The sequence below is a fragment of the Erpetoichthys calabaricus genome, chromosome 15 (genome assembly GCF_900747795.2).
Source record: "Erpetoichthys calabaricus chromosome 15, fErpCal1.3, whole genome shotgun sequence".
Taxonomy (NCBI): Eukaryota; Metazoa; Chordata; class Cladistia; order Polypteriformes; family Polypteridae; genus Erpetoichthys; species Erpetoichthys calabaricus.
The window spans coordinates 47530821-47552960 of NC_041408.2; positions in this window are offsets into that span (position 1 = coordinate 47530821).

Sequence of the window (22140 nt, forward strand, 5' to 3'; positions counted from 1 at the left end):
GCTTTTTCTAAAAATTAAGAAAACTCTTTCTAGTTAAGTTTTTGTCTTTTGACTTTCAATTTGTATCTTGTTTTGACTTTGGTTGTTTTGGTACTTTGGTCTTGGTAACAAAGTACCTGCTACTTTTTGAGACGCCTTTAGGCTCTGCCTTCTTGCTCCCTTTTGTGTTTTTCTTGTTAACAAAAACTACAAAAATTAACTTCTTTAAATAAAACAACAATTAAACAAATGTTTAAAAACAAGAAAAAAAAAAATTAAATAACAAAAGTGAAGCTAAAATGGATCATCCACAGTTAAACTTTGTATGTTGTGCAGACTGAAGAAGGCTTGCTTTACTAATTTTTTGTTATTACCATTTCTGTGTCCCATCATCATGACTAATCTTTTGCGTGACCTGTGACCTTTTCTGTAAACTCTATGTGGGTGCATGTTCATTCATCACGTGTCCCTGCAATGCTGGTCAGGTAAAATCAAATGTAGCCAATTCACTGTAGTTTTGTAATAGGTAAAATCATAATTATATACCTAATTTAAGATTGGTTTCTCCTTGCAGGACCAGCCGTTTTTTGTAGTTTTGAGTGTGCTGGAATATTCACAACTGTAGCCAAAATGCAAGCTTTAAATAAAGAAAATGAATGTGTGTGAATATGCGAGCCATCTATTATCATCAACTGGCAAAATACAGCAATTCAAACCTGAATAAAACTTTAATAACATTTAAGTTGTTGGCTTCACAGCCACCCACTTGCCAGGAAATATGTTTAATATAAACTGCTTAAACACATCCAGTTTAGAATCGCAGGCTTTCAGGTGACAAATGACAACTCGCAATAGCACCCAAGCATATGAAGAAAGATTATTTTAAGCTCTGAAAAGGAATTGCACAACCATAAATGAAATTATATTTGAATTTAAATAACCTTTTGCTTAAATGTATTGCGGGTAAAAGTAACAGGCGAAAAAAGAACTAGTTGTTTGATTACACTAGAACCCTTGAACTGTCACATTATCACATAAAAATCGTGCTTTATCACAGACAGAAAAATTGAATATTTCATATACTCATGTATTAAGTTAACCAGTATGCAAGATTTATGATATACAGATTGATAACTATAAATAAAACTGTTATTTTTTGATTTGCAAACCAGTATCTTTGTGGAATCTGAGCATTTTGACAACACCATTTTTGGTGAATTTAGTGAAAGTAATGAAATGTGACAAAAACTAAAACCTAAATATGGAAAAAGTAAAACTAAATAAATAATTATAACTAGAATTGCTAAAAGAAAACTAAAACTAAAGAAAAACTAAAAAATAAAGCATATAAACTAATACTTAAACACATCTGAAAACTATTCAAGTCCTCTTCCAACTGAATCAAAATCGCCTATGCTTAGATCAGTTTATATTTCTGTTTTTTGCATACAGTGAGACTTAAACAAATTTCATACTGCTGAGAGTAAAAACAAATATTTGGCAACTGGGAATTGAGACTGTGTGAGTGCGGAAAGACATAGTACTGTGCCTAGTTATGGAGTGCCCCATCCAGGCCTGCCTCCTAAAATATACCAATACATATACACATTAGGGGAGTATTTTTCGTACATGGATTACTCGTTTAGCCGGATGTAATTTTTGACAATTTGGCATAATCCTGGATCTGTCGGTTTTTCGAAACTCTTGCTGAATGTGTTGTCATAGCAGCACATTGAAATCCTCAAACCTGCTCGGAGCAGGTTTGTTCTATGTAAACAAGGATTAGCTCACACACTTAATCAGTGTCCGTGCATGGAATTCATCCAGTCATGGCTTCACAGTTCATGAATGAGCAACCAATTGATATCGGTGCGCAAATTATAAGAAGAGAATTTCATATAGAGAGGGTTTTGCGCGATCGGCAAGATCCTTTATTGCTCCTAGAGGAAATTCTTTTCAAAAAATGCTGCTTTAGCTGAGGGGAAATATTGTACCTCAAAAATTTATTTCCACCTTATATTCGAAGTCAAACTAGGCGAAGCCGGGCTCTCACAACCACACAGACAGTATGCATTGCTTTGAGGTTTTTTGCAAGCGGCACTTTTTTTATATACTGTAGGCGATGCGGAAAATCTATCTAAAAGTGCAGTTTGCCAGGCAATTCGTAAAGTCTCTTTGGCTCTCAAATATTTCCTTCGGGTTTTCATTGTGTTTCCTGGACACCTGCGTGTGCAGACAATAAAAGAGGCGTTTCATGCCATTGCAGGTAGGTAATACACAGGTAAAAACACCCACAGTTCCATAAAGAATTTCACAATCAGCCTAACATTCTCGTTACCCAGGATTCCCAACTGTGATTGGGGCACATGGGACTGATCAGAGTGGAGTTTGATCAAACATTATTTGGAAAATGTACCTCTCCTCCTGATGAATAATCAGACACAGTGTCTTCATCAAATATTTGACCTTCATCAATATCTCGTTTGTCAGACACAAGTTCTAGGGATATGACATTCCCTGCAACTGACCCAACAAAAAAAAGAGGGCTATATGGAACATACCTGTGGCACACATTGAGTACAAATATATGCAATGACCATCCTTTACATGAAATGAAGTGACCACTGCATCCTGCCACTGGTTCTGAGGAGGAGCTTCCCCCTGGAATGCCCTCAGAAACAGGGCGATGGGCATTTTGCTGGAGAGCCAACTCTTCTGTAGGGGTTAGGTCTGGACCACGTGGACCTCCACCTGTTTTTTGCTTGTCTGCCTTCTTATTAGCTTTAAAATTAATGTTTTTTATATTATATATGATTATTTATGTCAACAATTCTTTAAATAGTTATATACCAATATTTACCAGTTTGAATTATATTCTTGTACTTCACTTTAACCTGTTCCCAATTTCTCCTTGTGCTCACGTTTGATCTGGAATTATGACATATTAAATAATAATTAATCTGACACATAGGAAATGAAACGCTGCATTCAGTAAATACAATGCACACTACTTAGCGTTTAATTTGTCGGCCACTTTTTGCCAGCCGTCTTTTCTGGTTTGGGCTGCTTTTGCAGTGTTACCCCTTGTGCATATTAAATCTTGAAATTCTTTATATTCTTCGAATTAAAGGTCCTGCTCCACTTGTGTGAAAAAAATGCACCCGTTCTTTCATCATTTTGTTACAGCCTATCAGAGACTTGCTGATCATGTTTTCTAGACTCAATATATATGGGCTTTTCAATCAGCGCAGGTGTGCTCATTTATCTCGGATGATTAGATCCAGCTAGACTAATCTAATACAAGGCTGCGTTTGAAAAACCGACTTATCCCAGATGACTTTCACCGGCATTAACTCATCCAAGATGAGGCATCTGATCTTGGATGTTTTAAGTGACGTACGGAAAATACCCCCCAGGTGTCTCTACAGGAGTTACTTTAAACTGTCCAGGTAAGAGGGATTTTAATTAAAATCTGAAGTCGTGTCAAGCTGAACATTAGTGTAGTATATGACAGGGGAAGTTAGAAAATAAAGCAGGACTTCAGCATTTTTATTTTTTGAGGCTTTTACTTAACTTAGTTGGGAGTCTCACAGAATTAACCTTGAGCTTTTTGATAACAATGTCTCAAACATTTTCTGTGCTGTGAGAAACTGCAAAAGTTAATGTCAAAATGCTCTGTTACTCGTGTGTTTGTCCTGTCTGGGATAGAAGTGGGAAGAGCTGATCTGTTCTTCAATGGCCAAAGAGGTCTTTATGTCTCTCTTGCTGTATCACCATTTTGCTTGGGAACACATAACTTGCAAGAAAAGAAGTCACATGGGAGTGGAATGGTCATCAGCATCTTACTACTTCTACTTGGACTGTACAAAGAGGTAAAACAGCCAGGTATGATTCTTTGTATCATTGTATATTTGCTGTTAATATTTTTAATGCAAATAAATATAATGTTTACGTAAAAGCTTAAACATCAATGCCTTTGTCTAATTATTACTAGAGAGCTGAGAGCTAGGTTGTCCATTCCTTGTCTAGCTACAGTCCCTTAAGGGCATAAAAAGATGTTTTTATGAAGCCTTCTGCTGGTGTTAAAGCTGGTTGAGTTAAGGGGTTCCTGGGGTATAATACGGACAGAGGTTAAAGGTAACAGGAATATAGCTGGTTTTGACACTTCTTCCTGTCCTCCTTTAGGAAAAGAACCCAAGGGATTAGTTGGTACTTTTCTTGTTAGGTGATCAGCGCCAGTCCATAAATGAGACCAATCACACATAAACCCACACCTATACTGTGCCACTTTAGAGTTATCAAATTTCCTTTCATGAAATAATAACAGGTGGTATTTGAGGAAAAAAAAACAATTGAGTAATATAAATAGCCCACAGCAGACAATTATGTGATTTTCCACTTTTAACTTTCTGGTTTACACTAAAATTTGTTTCTATATCCCACAATTGAGGTCCTTTAGTTTCTGTCAAAATGCTACCTAATATTTCATTTCTAAAAGCAAAACTGATTTTAAAATCCAAAAGGTTGTCTGTCACTGTGTGCTTAGTTTCCAAAGTGACGTATTTCACTTTTCTTTTATTTTACTACTTAAAAGAATGAGATAAGATGATGCTTTCAGTAAACATTAGATGCTTGAAAACAAATGCTCAGTATATTCTATAGAGGAACGGTAAGCCCTGTGGGTGAAGATCTCTCAGCACTCTATGAAAATCTAATAAACTGACATTTCTTCATGTTGAAGAATATAAATATCATTATCACCAGTAGTATGTCTTTTTCTGTTTTGACAGCATGCAATACAAAGATGTACAGACTTCAGAAGCCCAGTTAATCAAACAGATTTACACACACTAAATAAAGAGAAACAGACAAAAGAGACTTCATGCACTTCCCTTTCTTTAGGGCTGCTTTCCTATCAGACTTCAGAAAGGGGCACAATACCTTCAGCTTCTTTCACTGGATTCAGTTGTAAAAAAAAAAAAAAAAAAAAAAAAAAACCTTTTGTTTTATATGACCTGATTCCGTTTTTTTTTTTCTTTTACAGTGCTTTTAATTGAAGACAGGAAATAAAATGAGTAGGCCAAGAGAATTTGCACACCTTTAAAAATAATAAAAGTGTAACATAAAATGCACTAAGCTATGCAAAGTTTATATACCTAACATTATTTACCATTTTTTAGATGAACATATCAATTTAAATTAGATCTGTAACAAACTGTAATAGAAATCACTCTAGCTATAATTTTACCTAGTTGACATCACAGGAAATAAAACCAAACAATAAAATCCTGTTGCCATTATTTTAGGCAAAACCTAGAAAAGTCCTCACTTCTTTGGAAAGAGCAAAGTAAGATTTGTGTGAATGCAGTCAACACACCATCATAGAATACCTACAGTATTGTATGGAACATACTGGAGTTCATAACTGTAGTATCATAAAATAATTGAATGGTCTTGCATGATAGTTAATTATGGGACTAAACTAGAGCTACCAGCCTGTAATGGTAAAGTTATCAAAAGCTTTAAATGGGTTCTGGGGTGTGGTTGCACAGCTATTTTACAGGGTTGGTTTGGTCTGGGTAGGGGGACAATGTGATATATCCTTTTATTGATGCTAAAATCTTTAGCAGCGCACTTATGTGAAAGACCACTTGGACCCACTGTAGTTTACTTACCAGACAAATATTGGAGTGGAAGATGCAATTGTCTTTCTGCTCCACAAGACTTATTCCCATCTAGGCAAAGTTGGCATCTTTTTGAGGATTTTGTTTTTTTATTTTCCTAGTGCTTTCTGTACCATTCCCGATAAGCACTAAGGTCAAGGATATGCAGGTGGATGAGACTGTGGAATTTTGATGTTTCAAAACCTAAAGTATTACAGTAATGCCTCAGTTAACAAAGCAGATGCATTTCAAGACTTTAGTTTGTTATACAAAATCTTTGTTATGTGACATAGATGTTGTGGAATATGGCCCGGACACAGACAGGCGGACACCGTAGGTACAAAACCCAGCACACGTTTATTCATATTTAACTGTTATTTACAGTGCACACAACCCCAAAACTCCCCCAAAGTTCAGGCCTCACAATGCCTCTCTTTCTCTGGTCCGCCTCCACTCCTCTCCTCCAAGACTTCGTCTCTCATCCTCCCAATTCCAGCCCCCATACTGTAGGAAGGTGGCCCCTTTTATGTTCATCCGGATGTGCTCCAGGTGCTCGATGATGCTCTTCCGGCAGCATTTCCTGGTATAGTGGAAGTGCTGCTCTTGCACCCGGAAGCACTCTGGGCGTCCCTAGAAGGATCTTCCTCCATCTTCCCGGGTGTGACGGAAGTGAATGTTTCCCGGGCTCTCTGAGGCTCGGTGTGCCCCCTGGCGGTGGCCACAGGGCCCAATGGGCTTGAGCCTCCTTGCTCCTCTCTCGTGGTCCTCTCAAGATCCCGGGCGGTTGCCCCCTCGTGGCTCGGGGGACGTATATGCCACCTCCCGGTCCTTCCAGGTGTCCCAGCTGGGTCTGTCCCCCAGCCTCCTGTGACAATGTATAATAGGAGGAATACATGTACCTATTGTAACTATTGTGTTACAGCCAGATTTTTATTTCCCTAGCTTGTATTTATTTTCCTTTTTATTGATTTCTATTCAATGTTGTTCTCATGTTAATATTGTTATGTTTATTTATCGCATAATCTCTTATATATATTTCTCTTCTGGTTTGTCCTGCTTCCACTTCAAAACCAGTCCTGCCCACACACAACTGACACGGCATTTCTCGATTCCTATTTGTCCTCTTCCATGTCATGCACTATACTGGCCTGCTGAGCGTAAAACATCCAACAAGTACTCGAGGTGCTGCCACAACGGTAAAGTAGCTTTACCACCTTTGTGGGAGCCACTGTGTCATTACAACAGCTTCTTACACAGCAAACACCAGAAGCTAAAAATTATCATGAACACGTTTGAGAATACAACTCTTCTCTAGCGTTTTCTTCCATGGGTGCACAGATAACTCAACCTCCTGGCCATGGACCATACTATTTTAAAATACACGGTACAAATTTATTACTAAATCTCTCCACTATAAACTAACACTTCTATCTCTCCAGTATATGGACAGTTGTATGTTTTTGACACAGCACCAGCTACTAAAGTACGCTTACAAATAAAGCAAACTCTGCATGCAGCGAAAATGTACTTCTCCAGCTAGATTCCATGCTCAGACCCATCAACCCTTTTGCTAAATCATACAAACACACGCATGAAATCGCTCAGTTCAATCCAAAAGCATCTGTACGAATGGTTTTCAAGGAAAACCCTAGGCAGTATTTACAACGATACAATTCACCAACATGTCACACCGATGTTGCAGCGATTTTCGTCGGAGAAGAAGGCGAAATGCCTGCCAAAAGGGACATTTGCATCTATCCCATAGGCAACTCCTGTAAACAGATTTCCACTCTCAATATGAATTGCGATCCTATGGTTTACCCACTTTTATTCCCTTATGGAGACATTGGCTGGCACAAAGATTTACAACATGTTCCCGAAAAAAGAACCGGCAAGCAAATAAGGCTTACTCAATTCCAATTTTACGCGTACAGATTAGCAATGAGGAATACATTTAGTATTTTGCACTCCAGCAGCAAACTATTCCAACAGTACGTTGTAGATGCGTACGTTAAAACTATCGCAGATTACATCAACAAGATCTGCGCGTGGAACTATCAGACGTACTGCAAGCAAACGCTGAAAATAACAACGTACTTGTAGCCAAAATGATCATATTACCGTCCACATTTCCAGGAAGTCCAAGATACATGCAACAAAACTATCAGGATGCCATGGCCATAGTACGTAAATTCGGAAAGCCTGATTTATTTATCACTTTCACATGTAATCCTGCTTGGCCGGAAATTCTACATGCACACTGCGTCTTTCAAGAAGTATTTATTTCTTCTTGATTTCTGAATTCCTTCCTCACCGTTTTCCGTTCCTATTCTTACACTGCCGTATGCTAGTATTAATTACTGTGTCTTTAAGTATGACTTCATTCCCTGTCATTTTTGAGGAGGACGTCACTGTTGGTGGACCATCCAGCTGTCTTTTCATTTCATTAGAGAGAGGAACCAGAAAACCCAGCCACAGGGGATACACAGACCAGTGTGTTTCTTCGTGCTGGTCCCAAGCCCTAATAAATTGGGAGGGTTGTGTCATGAAGGGCATCCGGTGTAAAATTTTGCCAAATCAATATGTGGACAACAATACAAATTTCCATTCCAGATCGGTCAAGCCCCGGGTTAACAACAACTGCCACCAGTACTGTTAGCTAACAGGGTGCAGGCAGAAATTAGGCTACTGTTGGCCAAAGAAGACGAAGGAGAAGAAGAGGGGGGAGACATGTTCGGAGACAGGAGGAGAGGAGGAAAGTAAAGAGAGTGGAACTGAGGGTAGGAACTTTGAATGTTGACAGTATGACTGGTAAGGGGAGACAGCAGATATGATGGAGAGAAGGAAGGTTGATATATTGTGCATGCAAAAGACTAAATAGAAGGGGAATAAAGCCAGGTGGATCGGAGGTGGTTTCAAATTGTTCTATCATTGTGTGGATGGGAGGAGAAATGGCGTGGGGGTTATTCTGAAGGAACAGTATGTCAAGAGTGTTTTGGACGTGAAAAGAGTGTAAGACAGAGTAATGATTATGAAGCTGGAAATTGGAGGTGTGATGATGAATGTTGTTAGTGCATATGCCCCACAAGTTGGGTGTGCAATAGAGGAAAAAGAGAGTTTTGGAGTGAGTTGGATGAAGTGATAAACACTGTACCCAAGGGACAGAAAGTGGTGATTGGAGCGGAGTTCAATGGGCATGTTGGTGAAGGGAAGAGAGGAGACGAGGAGGTGATGGGTAGGTATGGTGTCATGGAGAGGAATGAAGAAGGTCAGATGATAGTGGATTTTGCCAAAAGGATGGACATGGCTGTGGTGAATACGTATTTTAAGAACAGGGAGGAACATAGGGTTATGTACAAGAGTGGAGGAAGGTGCACACAGGTAGATTACATCCTATGCAGAAGAGTCAATCTGAAGGAGATTCAAGACTGCAAAGTGGTGGCAGGGGAAAGTGTAGTTAAGCAGAATAGGATGGTGGTCTGTAGGATGATGTTGGAGATCTAGAAGAGGAAGAGAGTGAGGGCAGAGCCAAGGATCAAATGGAGGAAGTTGAAAAAGGAAGACTGCAAGGTTGAGTTTATGGAGATGGTGAGACAGGCACTGGGTGGTAGTGAAGAGTTACCAGTCAGCTGGGAAACTACAGCAAGACAGCAAGAAGGGTGCTTGGCGTGACATCTGGACAGAGGAAGGAGGAAAAGGAAACCTGGTGGTGGAATGAGGAAATACAGGCGAGTATTCAGAGGAAGAGGATGGCAAAGAAGAAGTGGGATAGTCAGAGAGATGCAAAAAGTAGACAAGAATACAAGGAGATAAGGCGCAAGGTGAAGAGAGAAGTGGTGAAGGCTAAAGAAAAGGCGTATGATGAGTTGTATGAGAGGTGGGACACTAAGGAAGGAGAAAAGGACTTGTACCAATTAGCTAGACAGAGGGACCGAGCTGGGAAAGATGTGCAGCAGGTTAGGGTAGTAAAGGATAAAGATGGAAACGTACTCACAAGCGAGGAGAGCATGTTGAGCAGATGAAAAGAGTACTGTAAGAGGCTGATGAATGAAGAGAACGAGAGAGAGAAGAGGTTGGATGATGTGGAGATAGTGAATCAGGAAGTGCAACGGATTAGCAAGGAGGAAGTAAGAACAGCTATGAAGAGGATGAAGAATGTTAAGGCTGTTGGTCCAGATGACATACCTGTGGAAGCATGGAGGTGTTTAGGAGAAATGGCAGTGGAGTTTTTAACTAGATTGTTTAATGAAATCTTGAAAAGTGAGAGGATGCCTGAGGAGTGGAGAAGTGTACTGATGCAGATATTTAAGAATAAGGGAGATGTGCAGGACTGCAGTAACTACAGGGGGATAAAATGGATGAGCCACAGCATGAAGTTATGGGAAAGTGTAGTGGAAGCTAAGATAAGAAGTGAGGCGATGATTAGTGAGCAGCAGTATGGTTTCATGCCAAGAAAGAGGACCACAGATGTGATGTTTGCTCTGAGGGTGTTGATGGAGAAGTATAGAGAAGGCCAGAAGGAGTTGCATTGCCTCTTTGTGGACCTGGATAAAGCATATGACAGGGTTCCTCGAGAGGAGCTGTGGTATTGAATGAAGAAGTCGGGAGTGGCAGAGAAGTACCTAAGAGTTGCACAGCATATGCACAATGGAAGTGTGACAGTGGTAAGGTCTGTGGTAAGAGTGATGGATGCTTTCAAGGTAGAGGTGGGATTACATCAGGGATCGGCTCTGAGCCCTTTCTTATTTGCAATGGTGATGGACAGGTTGACAGACGAGATTAGACAGGAGTCCCCATGGACTATGATGTTTGCTGATGACATTGTGATCTGTAGCGATAGTAAGGAGCAGGTCGAGGAGACACTAGAGAGGTGGAGATATGCTCTAGAGAGGAAAGGAATGAAGGTCGGTAGGAACAAGACAGAATACATGTGTGTAAATGAGAGGGAGGTCAGTGGAATGGTGAGGATGCAATGAGTAGATTTGGTGAAGGTGGATGAGTTTAAATACTTGGGATCAACAGTACATAGTAATGGGGATTGCGGAAGAGAGGTGAAAAAGAGAGTGCAGGCAGTATGGAATGGGTGGAGAAGAGTGAAAGGGAATGTCTACAGGACGATAGTGAGACTAGGTAAGATATATAGGTTGGAGACGGTGGCACTGATGAGAAAGCAGGAGACAGAGCTGGAGGTAGCAGAGTTAAAGATGCTAAGATTTGCACTGGGCATAACGAGGATGGATAGGATTAGAAATGAGTACATTAGAGGGTCAGCTCAACTTGGACGGTTGGGAGACAAAGTTAGAGAGGTGAGATTGCATTGGTTTGGACATGTGCAGTGGAGAGATGCTGACTATACTGGGAGAAGGATATTAAGGACAGAGCTGCCAGGGAAGAGGAAAAGAGGAAGGCCTAAGAGAAGGTTTATGGATGTGGTGAGAGAGGACATGCAGGTGATGGGTGTAACAGAACAAGATGCAGAGGAGAGAAACACATGGAAGAAGATGATCCGCTGTGGCGACCCCTAACTGGAGCAGCCGAAAGAAGAAGAAGAAGAAGAGAGAGGAACCAGAAATGGATCATTGAGTTTGAGCAGAAGCTTTCATGAGTACTGATTATCTTTGATTTATTTTCTTCATTCTGGATTTTTTTTTTTTGCTTTTTTTTAGGAATCCTAGTCTTTGAATTGTATATTGGAACTGTTTGGTTTCAATTGCCTTTTGAGAGAAATCCTTTTTGCCGTTTTCCCCCTGTTTTCTTCTACCTATTTTGCTTTTCTGCAATAAATTATTTAGTTATGAATATACTTCTTTTGGGTTTAAAGCCATTTTGAATTTATAAAGGCAACTTCCTATTTTAGGCATGGGATGATCCAAGCCTGCAGGTACTAATTGTGAGGGCGACCCTAAATTCAAACAGGCCAGTAATGGTCCTGGTCTGCTTTGTGGCTCATTTTGGAGACATCATACCCATTTCGCTGTGTCAGGTTCTCTTGAACACAACAGTGATGACCTAGCATCTAGCATCTAGCATGACTCTAGGGTTCTACAAATCAATGCTATTGCTGCTTTCCCAGTATTCCACAGCTTCTTCAATGATTCTCCACACACTGTCATCTATCCCCAGCCATTAAGCCATCAAACTCAAGCTAATAGCATTATGTAAGTTTATTTAATTTACTGATTGCTTCTCATTCAGTAATGTAGGTTTCCTTTTGATTGATAAAAAATGGATCACAGGCCATAACAATACAACTAGAATAACTAGAATAATTCCCTAAATAATCAGAAAATCTCGTCTCATCTGCAACTTAATGCATCGTAATTTAAATTACCTGCCAATAATGTTGCTCTGTTTATTCAAGATGCTTTTTCTAAGACAAACGAAGAATGGACCAGTAAGAGTTTGGATCTGTTACACGCGATAACCTGGCATCATATTAAGGTTAGTTAATATCTCAGTCTAGCATTATCATTTTTTAATAAGAATTTTTCGTAGGGAATTATGTAAACGATTAAAGCGAAAATTAAACGTATAAAGGCCATGCTAAATATTATTTCAGCAGCTCGTACCTCCTATATATAAGTAAGAAAAAAAATGTATTAGTATCCCTTTATTACATATGGAAAATGCATTTTACATATTTACTGTTCATAGTTAGGAAACATTCTAAATTAAATTTAGAGGATGCAGACATTGAGGTGTTCAAACAGAGTGTTTACTTACAGTATAAGAATAGATTGCTGTAACAAAGAAGTGAAGGTCTCTATTTAAAACATTGTCTGCACCTTTGTAAATGATATCTGCTAATTTAAAAAAATGTTATTTTATTTAACATTATACTTTGTAGTTATTCACATTGTATATATTATAATTAATTTCTGTGAGTCACTTTAGATAAAGGTGTCCACTAAACAAAGAATAATAACACTGTGTCATTGACAAATTGCCAGTGACCTGCTCTTTTTGATTCACTGCTGTATAAAAGCATCAACAAGTTGCAACCCTCTTGTTTCTTTGTCACAGAACATTATTTGTACTTGGTAAGATATGAACTTGGAGGTGTCGAACATGTTTGTTGAACAAGTTTGACTCATACTGTATCTCCTTTATTGTATTAAAAGAAGAAAGCAATTTGCTCTTTGTATATTACAGTATACGAAAATGAAAAAAAGAATTCTCTACAGCAATAATTAAGACCATGTCCTGACTAAAACAGGTCATAAATCACAAAAGAAATTTCAGGACAGAAACTAAATGAAACGTCAGTGTGTTAGAAGTGTATTATTGAATACTAGGACCTAAAAATCTGTAAAAGGCCATTTTTGAGAGCTTGATGTGATTCTGATATGTGATACTATAAAGCTTTCTGCACTTCATTATAGCTAACAAAACTAAGTAGCCGATGGATATTATGTTGACATGTGTTACCATGGTTTTTTTAAAAAAAGAAAACTCTTATAACACAATCTATAACAACTGCAAACTGCAATAAAAAACAACTGAAATAAAAAAAAAAAAAGCCAAACTTAAGAAAAATGTTTACTTGCCTGCTGTATTCATTTATACCATCTTGATAGCAACATTTGGACCCCATTAGTCACTTTGCACAGATTTTGAAAAAAAAAAGGAGTTCATAGCTCAATGCCCAATTATGCATTAATTTTCGTATTCATGAACTGAAAATTATATTATTCCCGAGTGGTTCTTATTTATCATTCTAGTTCTGAACTCTTTTATCACAGAATCAATTTTTCCCTGTCATCACCTGACTTGTGTACTTTGTCATCCTAAATGATTCAATGATGATTTTTGCAATTCTTGATTAATATCCAAAGATATTAAAGAATGAGCCCTTAAATGTGTTTAGGAAAGAACATTATAGGAGTAGCAGAAGGTTTGATATTATTATAAAAATCGTAAGTGTTGACACTGCTAAAAATTAAACTGCAACATTTCAGTAAGTGGAAATATTTAAAGTTCATTTAATACCTGACATCAATGTTCTGTTCAATTTAGCTTCAGAACATTGTGCGAGTGTCGAAATACAAAAATGCATAAAAACTAGAGAACATAAAACATCATACAAAATATGAATATTTGTGCTCTGAAAAGATTTTGCCCTCTGATAGATTTTTGGCATGGTTTTTATTGAGAATTTGGTCAAATGTTTCCATATATTACAATAGTATTTAAGGGTGGTATGTGTGAGAGAAAAAAAGAAATGACATTAAAATATGTTCCCTTCTTTTGCTTGTGAGCTATGGCAGGCAATCAAACACATAGTCAGTCCTCAAGTGTGAAAATATTATTAGCCTCCATGAGCATACCCCAATTTAAAAAAAAAATAGGATCAGCGGTTCATGGCTCTTGCCATCAGAAAAACATTGTCAGCACATGATTTAGAGGAACATTAAGTAATGATCAAAAGAAAATGTCAAAATTTTAGATAAAGTGTTTATGAGACTAAATATCATGAAAAAGTAATCTCTTAGAATCTAGGGGTCCAGCCAACAACAGTATTTAAATGGAGAAGATTTGGGACAGAATTCTGTCTTCCAAAATCTCTCTTTGAGCCGGAAATACAATTTTCATTGAAGTCACATTGAACCATAAAACATCTGCTGGCTTCTCTAGTTATCATGTAAGGGCAGTTATCTTTGACTCCATCCAATCAGAAAGATACCAGAAGAAAAATGAAATTCATGGCAGACTAGCAAAGCAGAAGAAAACAATAATAAAAAGTTAGCCAAAATCAACCAGTTTGAACAACAATACCATTAGCACATTTGAGAATGCCCAAATTAACCATTATGCATTCTTTCCTAAACTTTTTTTACTTATTTCATTTTTAATTAATTTTAACATTATATTGGTGATATTGTTACTTGGATGTGTGTATTTAAAAGAGCAATGCCAGCTACTTGGGTGGAGTTTGTGATTTTAAGTGGGTGTTGTATGTGATGTCATCACATCTCTATTTTAAAACATGCTGGTCCACACAATCTGCGGGTCTACAATTCACGTAACGTCTGACGTAACAGTAAGACAAAAGTTAAACAGTTAATGACAGAATGTTGGCTTGTTCCTGTAGTTTATTTAATCTTTTGCACATTTATTATTAAAGGTCTATGCTTTTTGGGGGTTTTGAAGATGAGGAATTCAGTTCTTAAATTAATTTATTGCTTCAATGCCTGGTTATGGATTTTGTAATTTATTTGTACTGTTTACAGCACCATTTTGTTTATGATGGGCACCACTGTGTTGTGTGCCTGTTGGTAGGACACTGCCTCCATGGGGGCAGAGTCATGGAGGATGTGAACCTAAAGCTAAAAACACAGTGGGTTCTTTATATGACTTTGCAGATCAAAAAACCCTCTTGTGCTTAATTAATTTAGTTTGGACTATTTTCTGATTTACTGTTATAGACTTTTGCCTTACCCTTTGACTCTGATTTTTTGATTCATATTGTTCCCGATTTTCCAGTTTTGATCTTTGCCTTTGTTAAAACAATGCCTGTTTCCAGATTTTCCTCAACTTTCTCTTTGCTATCTTGTATAGCACAACAATTACAAATTTTGAGTAATATTTTGTAATTTTGCTGCTTAGTTTTTCACATATTTAGACAACTTCTCTCTCTGTTTTTTCCAAAGAAAAATCTTATTTCCCTGGTCAATCTTATAAAAGGGTAGTCCTCTGAATTTGCCAGTTACCATTTTGATCACAATTTAAGCTTGAACCATTAAAACGAGAAACCCTAAAATAGAATTTTCTCAGAGGTTAAAAAGGTTCAGAAAGACCAAAGGGGCTTTCAGTCATAATGAAATTCTTTAACTTTTATTGTTCAGCAGTTGATAATGGAGACTGAGGTTTACAAAAGAGATCAGTGGGTTTAATCCAACCAACAGCATTTGCTTGTCATTAAATTCATGATACACAGCTTTTAGCTCCCTAAACAGTACAAAGAGTTTTAACTCTTTTTCTTCTATTGTATCTATCAAAAACAAAAAAAAACCAAAAAAACAAAAAGGAACAAAACAACAGTTGTCTTTCACACCCTATTTCTCTGTCTTCATTCTTTGATGTGGCTCTGAAATTAACCTCCTTCCCAGATAGTTTTATTTTAATACTGTATTGAGGATGGCGGCACGGTGGCGCAATGGGTAGCGCTGCTGCCTCGCAGTTTGGACACCTGGCGACCTGGGTTCGATTCCCGGGTCCTCCCTGCGTGGAGTTTGCATGTTCTCCCCGTGTCTGCGTGGGTTTCCTCCGGGTGCTCCGGTTTCCTCCCACAGTCCAAAGACATGCAGGTTAGGTGGATTGGCAATTTTAAATTGGCCTTAGTGTGTACTTGGTGTGTGGGTGTGTTTGTGTGTGTCCTGTGGTGGGTTGGCACCCTGCCCAGGATTGGTTCCCTGCCTTGTGTCCTGTGTTGGCTGGGATTGGCTCCAGCAGACCCCCGTGACCCTGTGTTCGGATGCAGCGGGTTGGAAAATGGATGGATGGATGTATTGAGGATTTGTTCTGTTCTGTGTATTGTGTTGTGTTGACCCCCTTCTTTTTGACACCCACTGCACGCCCAACCTACCTGGAAAGGGGTCTCTTTTTGAATTGCCTTTCCCAAGGTTTCTTCCATTTTTTCCCTGCAAGTGTTTATTTTTGGGAGTTTTTCCTAGAGAGTCAAGGCTGGGGGGCTGTCAAAAGGCAGGGCCTGTTAAAGCCCATTGCAGCACTTTTTGTGTGATTTTGGGCTATACAAAAATAAATTGTATTGTATTGTATTGTATAGTCCTTATGAGTTTGTTGGCTTTTGCTTAAATACCCTCCTCTTAAAAGTCCCTCTACTTTTAAGAAGCCTTTCTATAAGAAAGATAAACTCACATTCTACCGCATGAATCTCTAGGGCCATCTTAACAGCATCATATACTCCCTAGCAAAGTAGGCATCAGAAACATCGTGGGCCCCTATGCTCCTGGAGCCCCCGGCCAGTGCCCATTGTGCCCCTACGGTAAGACCGTCATGTGATGAGAGCAAGAACCAACAAATGCTTATTGGTTATGTTGTTTAAGTGCTATTGTTATTTGACTGTACAAACAATCTCAGTATGACTAACTACAAATCAATAGTAAATGGACATGTTCCATTTTATGGACACAAAACTATTCACACACTGTTTTATGTAAAACATTTAATATGTGCTTTTTACAAAAAATAATATAAAAAAAACCAAACTATACAACTCTCCCCATGTTCTCCCTGTTCCCATCACTTCAAACCAGATGTTTCCCTAAAACAACCAGGTACATATTTTTCTTTTTTTTTTCTTATTTTATATAGGTGTTGTTTTAGCCTACTTCTCAATGAATTTTTTGTCTCTCCTACGTTTTTCAGTTGGCATTTACTGCCGATGATGGCATATAAACAGTTCTTGCTATGCAAAGTAAGTCTATCATAATTTTTTTTATTTCTTATGTGTTTTTCTATACGCCATAATTCTTTGTGTCTGCCAATAATCTTTCTCTTTAAGTTTTTGTTTTATTCTAGCTAGATGTTTGGCTCTAACCAGGTAGTTCTTTAGGTTCTATTTCTTAATGCCATCCTGACCTTATATCCCCATAGGCCCCCTTGCTGTTGATACTGTTGGAAGTGCATTCTTCTTTGCCTACCTGCTCCTCCCAAAGGGATCATTTTCAAGTTGTTCATCCCTAATCTTGGAGTCTGAAAAGTGCTGTATAATCCCAACGGAAGCTTCTTGAATAATTTCTCTTTCTAAAGGCTCCAAATGTTGATCTGTGTTTCCTCCTGGAAAACCTTCTTGTGATTACAGATCTTCCTGCATCTTGAAAGCTACGAATTAATGATTCTTTTAAACGTATGTCTCAGGTGGTGGTGATTTTTATATAAGAGGCAGTGTGTATCTGTTTCTTTAAGGTAGACTGTTATGCACAGACTGTTGTTCAGTGTTTTGCACCAACTAACATGTAGTATCTAAGAATTGAATTTGATCTTTGTGTAGATTATGTTTGACCATTACATTTTTATGATGGATATTCAATTTATGCACATATTATAGGAAAGCTTACTCTCCATGCTCCCAAAGACCCCAAAGATGTTGTCCAGAAACGTGAAATACGTACTTGGTAGCAGTTTACAGTTCCGGTTTATTTCATCTTCCTACGGAGCCATATAAATATTGGCATATAATGGAGCAATTCATTTACCCATTCCTGTGCCCTTTATCATTAAGTAATAGTCTTCATTATACACAAAATCATTCCTTTTCAGACTTCATTTCAGGGAATATGAATCTGGACTTTCCTATATTTGCATAGAAAGAGTGATTGGTTTTATTTTATCCAGGAATTCATACATGTTCTTTAAGTAATTAAGGTGTGTTGCCTTGACAAGGGATTCAAATAATAGCCTATGAACTCTGCCACAACATAAGACTCACTTTCACGATCAGAATCAATAGGACATCCTAAAGATACTTCTCCAGCAACTGTCCAGTCTTTTTTAGACGGATTTTATGTAGTGAGCAAAATTACATAGGTTCCAGGTTGATTATGTTGCATCAGATATTCACATTGTTTCTTATTGATCTTCTTTTTCGTTCCCATTTCCTCCACTTTGCTTATTACCATTCTCTGAATTTCCAAATAAATCAAACTCTCCAATTTTCTATAATACAAGGGGTTGTCTAGTTGTCTATTGCTTCTTGAAAATATTGGTCTTTGTCCATTAAGACTATCATTGAACCCTTATCTGCTGGTTGGCAATTAAAATTCACAGTTTTCACTGTGGCTTAGCTAGGATTGTAGGTAGAGGCAGTGGGAATCTCGTTCATCCATGCATGTGCGTCACTAACTAGATGACAAAGCATTTGGCTAGCTTAAGAGACTCCATAATTTGGAATATTAGAACAATATTGTTTGTGGGAAAGTGCCTGGTGGCTTCGTGATCCATGTAGCTGAATCAATAAAAAGAGCTACCTGAAGCTGCCATGTTGGACATCCTTCCATAAGGGAACAGGGTGAAGGTCGGGTGCAGTGCTAGTTAGGTGAGAGGAACGTGTGAGATAGACCAGACATACTAAACTATAGCAATGGAAATTGGCTTTTGGAAATTACTTCTTTGGTCTAAAACTAGTCTGCATTACGATGGATATTTCATTAAAAAAAGAATTTCCCAGTTATATTTATTTTACTGATATTCAGCATCTGTCTGTCAATTAGTTCATCTTGTCAAAAGACCAACCTACTTTTCTTTAAAACGTTTAAAAGTGTGTGTTGTAATTATTGAAATATTTTTGTTAAATGATGCTTGTATATCTATGTACAAGATGTAAACTCATTTCATTACATTTTGTTCAAAGGCAATACTACAGAACATTACTCTATTTTTTATCAAAGTAATTTTTAAAAGCTCTTATGATAATGGAGAAAAAATTAATCATAAAAAGTACATGAACAAAATTAAGCTCAAAGCACCTTTAAGCGATTAGAGCTGTGCATCTTTCTCAGCAGGGAGTTATTTGTCTAGAATATTAACCTAACAATACCTGCCTACTGATTACTCAGTAATTTTCAAATAAGAGAGCCTTCTCTAATCAGCGACCATAAAAAAGATGCTGCTATCAAATGCAGTTCATTCTTCAGCTGCTTTCCCGTGTTCAAATGGAGGCCACACCAGTTATCTTGCCCAGTGAATACTTACCGAATCAACCTTATTAACATTGTGCACTTGAACTGACAACAAAGATTGTGCATTGTTTCCTTTTTATTCTATTTACAGTAGAATGATTTAATTAGCAAAAACAAACAAATTAATTCAGCTTAAGATATCAGTTGACAGCAATGAGTAAACACAAATGCAGTTTTCACTGTAAATAGTCCCAGTGGATGTGCGAGTGAATGTACCAGTAGTGGACTAGGACCCTGGGATGGAATGGAATGGATTTTGACTTGGCCTAATGCTGAAGGGATACTCTCTGGCTACTTGTAAGCCTCAGTAAACTGAAGAATGGATACAAATAATTTGTTGCTATAAATGGCTGGTTTGATATAACTAAGATCTAATCTGCTTCCTTCTGTAAAGTGCACAACAAATTATTGATGTTCTAGTTTAAATTTATGAATGTTTCACACAAATGCTACATGTTTAGATATGAAGTAATTTGTTTTTATGTCAGAATATTTTACCAGTATTACGTTAAACAAAAATATGAAAGTAATTCAGCTTCTTATTTGCAGAAGATATATAGCTAATAGATATTTTATTAAGAAAGATAAAAGTAAACAGTCAGTTTGTTAATATATTATTTACAACTGCATAGAACTGAAGGTGATACTGGTTACACAAAAGAGGACAAACTCATCCTTAGGTAAAGAATTCCTGCTGAAAATAAATATAGCTCATTGAATGCCCCTGTTAATAATGCATGAAAATTCTGATTTTGGATTCATAAGAATTAATTATGAATGCTTTGAAATCACTTCAGTTTTTTTTGTCAGTACTTCCTGACTCAACCGTATGACAAAATCCCCAACATATGATGTACTGTTTGACTCACCTTGTTGTCTAGTCTATGCAAATCTTAAACTTGTTGGGGCTTGGCCTTTGGACCAAGGGTCCCCAACTCCGGTCCTGAATGTTCCCAGTGGCTGCAGGTTTTTCATTGTAAAATAAAAAAAAAAAAAAAAACTATTTTCTTAATTAGTGACCTGTTTTTGCTGCTAATTAACTTATTTTCAATTAATTTTAATTGAATTGCTCTTGAAGACTCAGACCCAATAATTGTTTTTCCTTAATTAGCTGCCAAACAATAATATGATACAAAATTAGCCAAAACATGACCAGCAAACTGTGTCCATCATACAATATCTGTAAATAAAGAAAGATAAAGGTCTCAAGAATGTTGATCTGCTCAGGTCCCCAAACATTTGACCAGAGCTCTTAGAAAAGAGAACATCAACCATTTCAGAAATGTCTGCTATAGCACAATGAGAGCAGCAACAAGCCATGGAGTTAAAGAATGGGTTTAATTAACAACAAGAATCAGAGCCTAATTAAGCAGCTGGTTAGAATGAAATTGGTTGGAGTTTCAGGCTCTGACTTATTTGATGTTCTGTTGGCTTACTCAGTTCACATTTCATTTCTGTTGGGATGCCATTTAAGGAAAGAAAATCAATTCAGTGGAACGATGAAGAAATCCATGGGAACAAATCTTAAAAAAGCAAGTTGGTTGAAATTAATTCAAAAGAAGCTAATTAGCAGCAAAAACAGGTCACTAATTAAGAAAAGGGTTAGAATGAAAACCTGCAGCCACTGGGGCCCTCCATGACCGGAGTTGGGGACCCCTGCCCTAGACCCAACAAACCCTCATTGTAGGTCAGTTTCAGACCATATTTTGTGCAGGAAATTACACCCTACATGATAAAGAATAAAAATAAAAGTTGGTTCAGGAAATTTCAAACCATCTGTTGATGGATTTAGCTTGTCATTTTTTATTTCTAATGCTGGTACACTAAAATGTTCTTTGGGTTTGGAGCATCCTAAATTTAAATTCTATAAGCTCAATTCCTAGTAAAAAGCAAAAGACCAATTATAAACCAAAGAATTATTCATATTTTGTAGCTCTTTAAATAATAAATGGCTTTAAAAACTTGCGTGCTTATAGCCTGTTTTGATTCCCATCTGGGTTGTCTTCTGTTTGATCCTTTGGGATCTCTAATTTCCTCTCACAGTCCAAAGAAATGCTGACAAATTGGCCAAGTGTGTGGTATCCCATTGAGGGTCGGTGCTGATATGATTGTTACACTGTTGCGTTATTTAGTATGGGTTTTATGTACAGTTAGGTCCATAAATATTTGGAAAGAGACACCTTTTTTCTAATTTTGGTTCTGTACATTACCACAATGAATTTTAAATGAAACAACTCAGATGCAGTTGAAGTGTAGACTTTCAGCTTTAATTCAGTGAGGTGAACAAAACGATTGCATAAAAAAGTGAGGCAACTAAAGCATTTTTTTAAAACAATACCTTCATTTCAGGGGCTCAAAAGTAATTGGAACAATTGACTCAAAGGCTATTTCATGGGCAGGTGTGGGCAAGTCCGTCGTTATGTCATTATCAATTAAGCAGATAAAAGGCCTGGAGTTGATTTGAGGTGTGGTGCTTGCATGTGGAAGATTTTACTGTGAACAGACAACATGCGGTCAAAGTAGCTCTCCATGCAGGTGAAAGAAGCCATCCTTAAGCTGCAAAAACAGTAAAAACCCATCCGAGAAATTGGTACAATATTATGAGTGGCACAATATACAGTTTGGTACATCCTGAGAAAGAAAGCAAGCACTGGTGGACTCAGCAACGCAAAAAGACCTTGACGTCCACGGAAGACAACAGTGGTGGATGATCACAGAATCATTTCCATGGTGAAGAGAAACCCCTTCACAAACAGCCAACCAAGTGAACAACACTCTCCAGGGGGTAGGCGTATCAA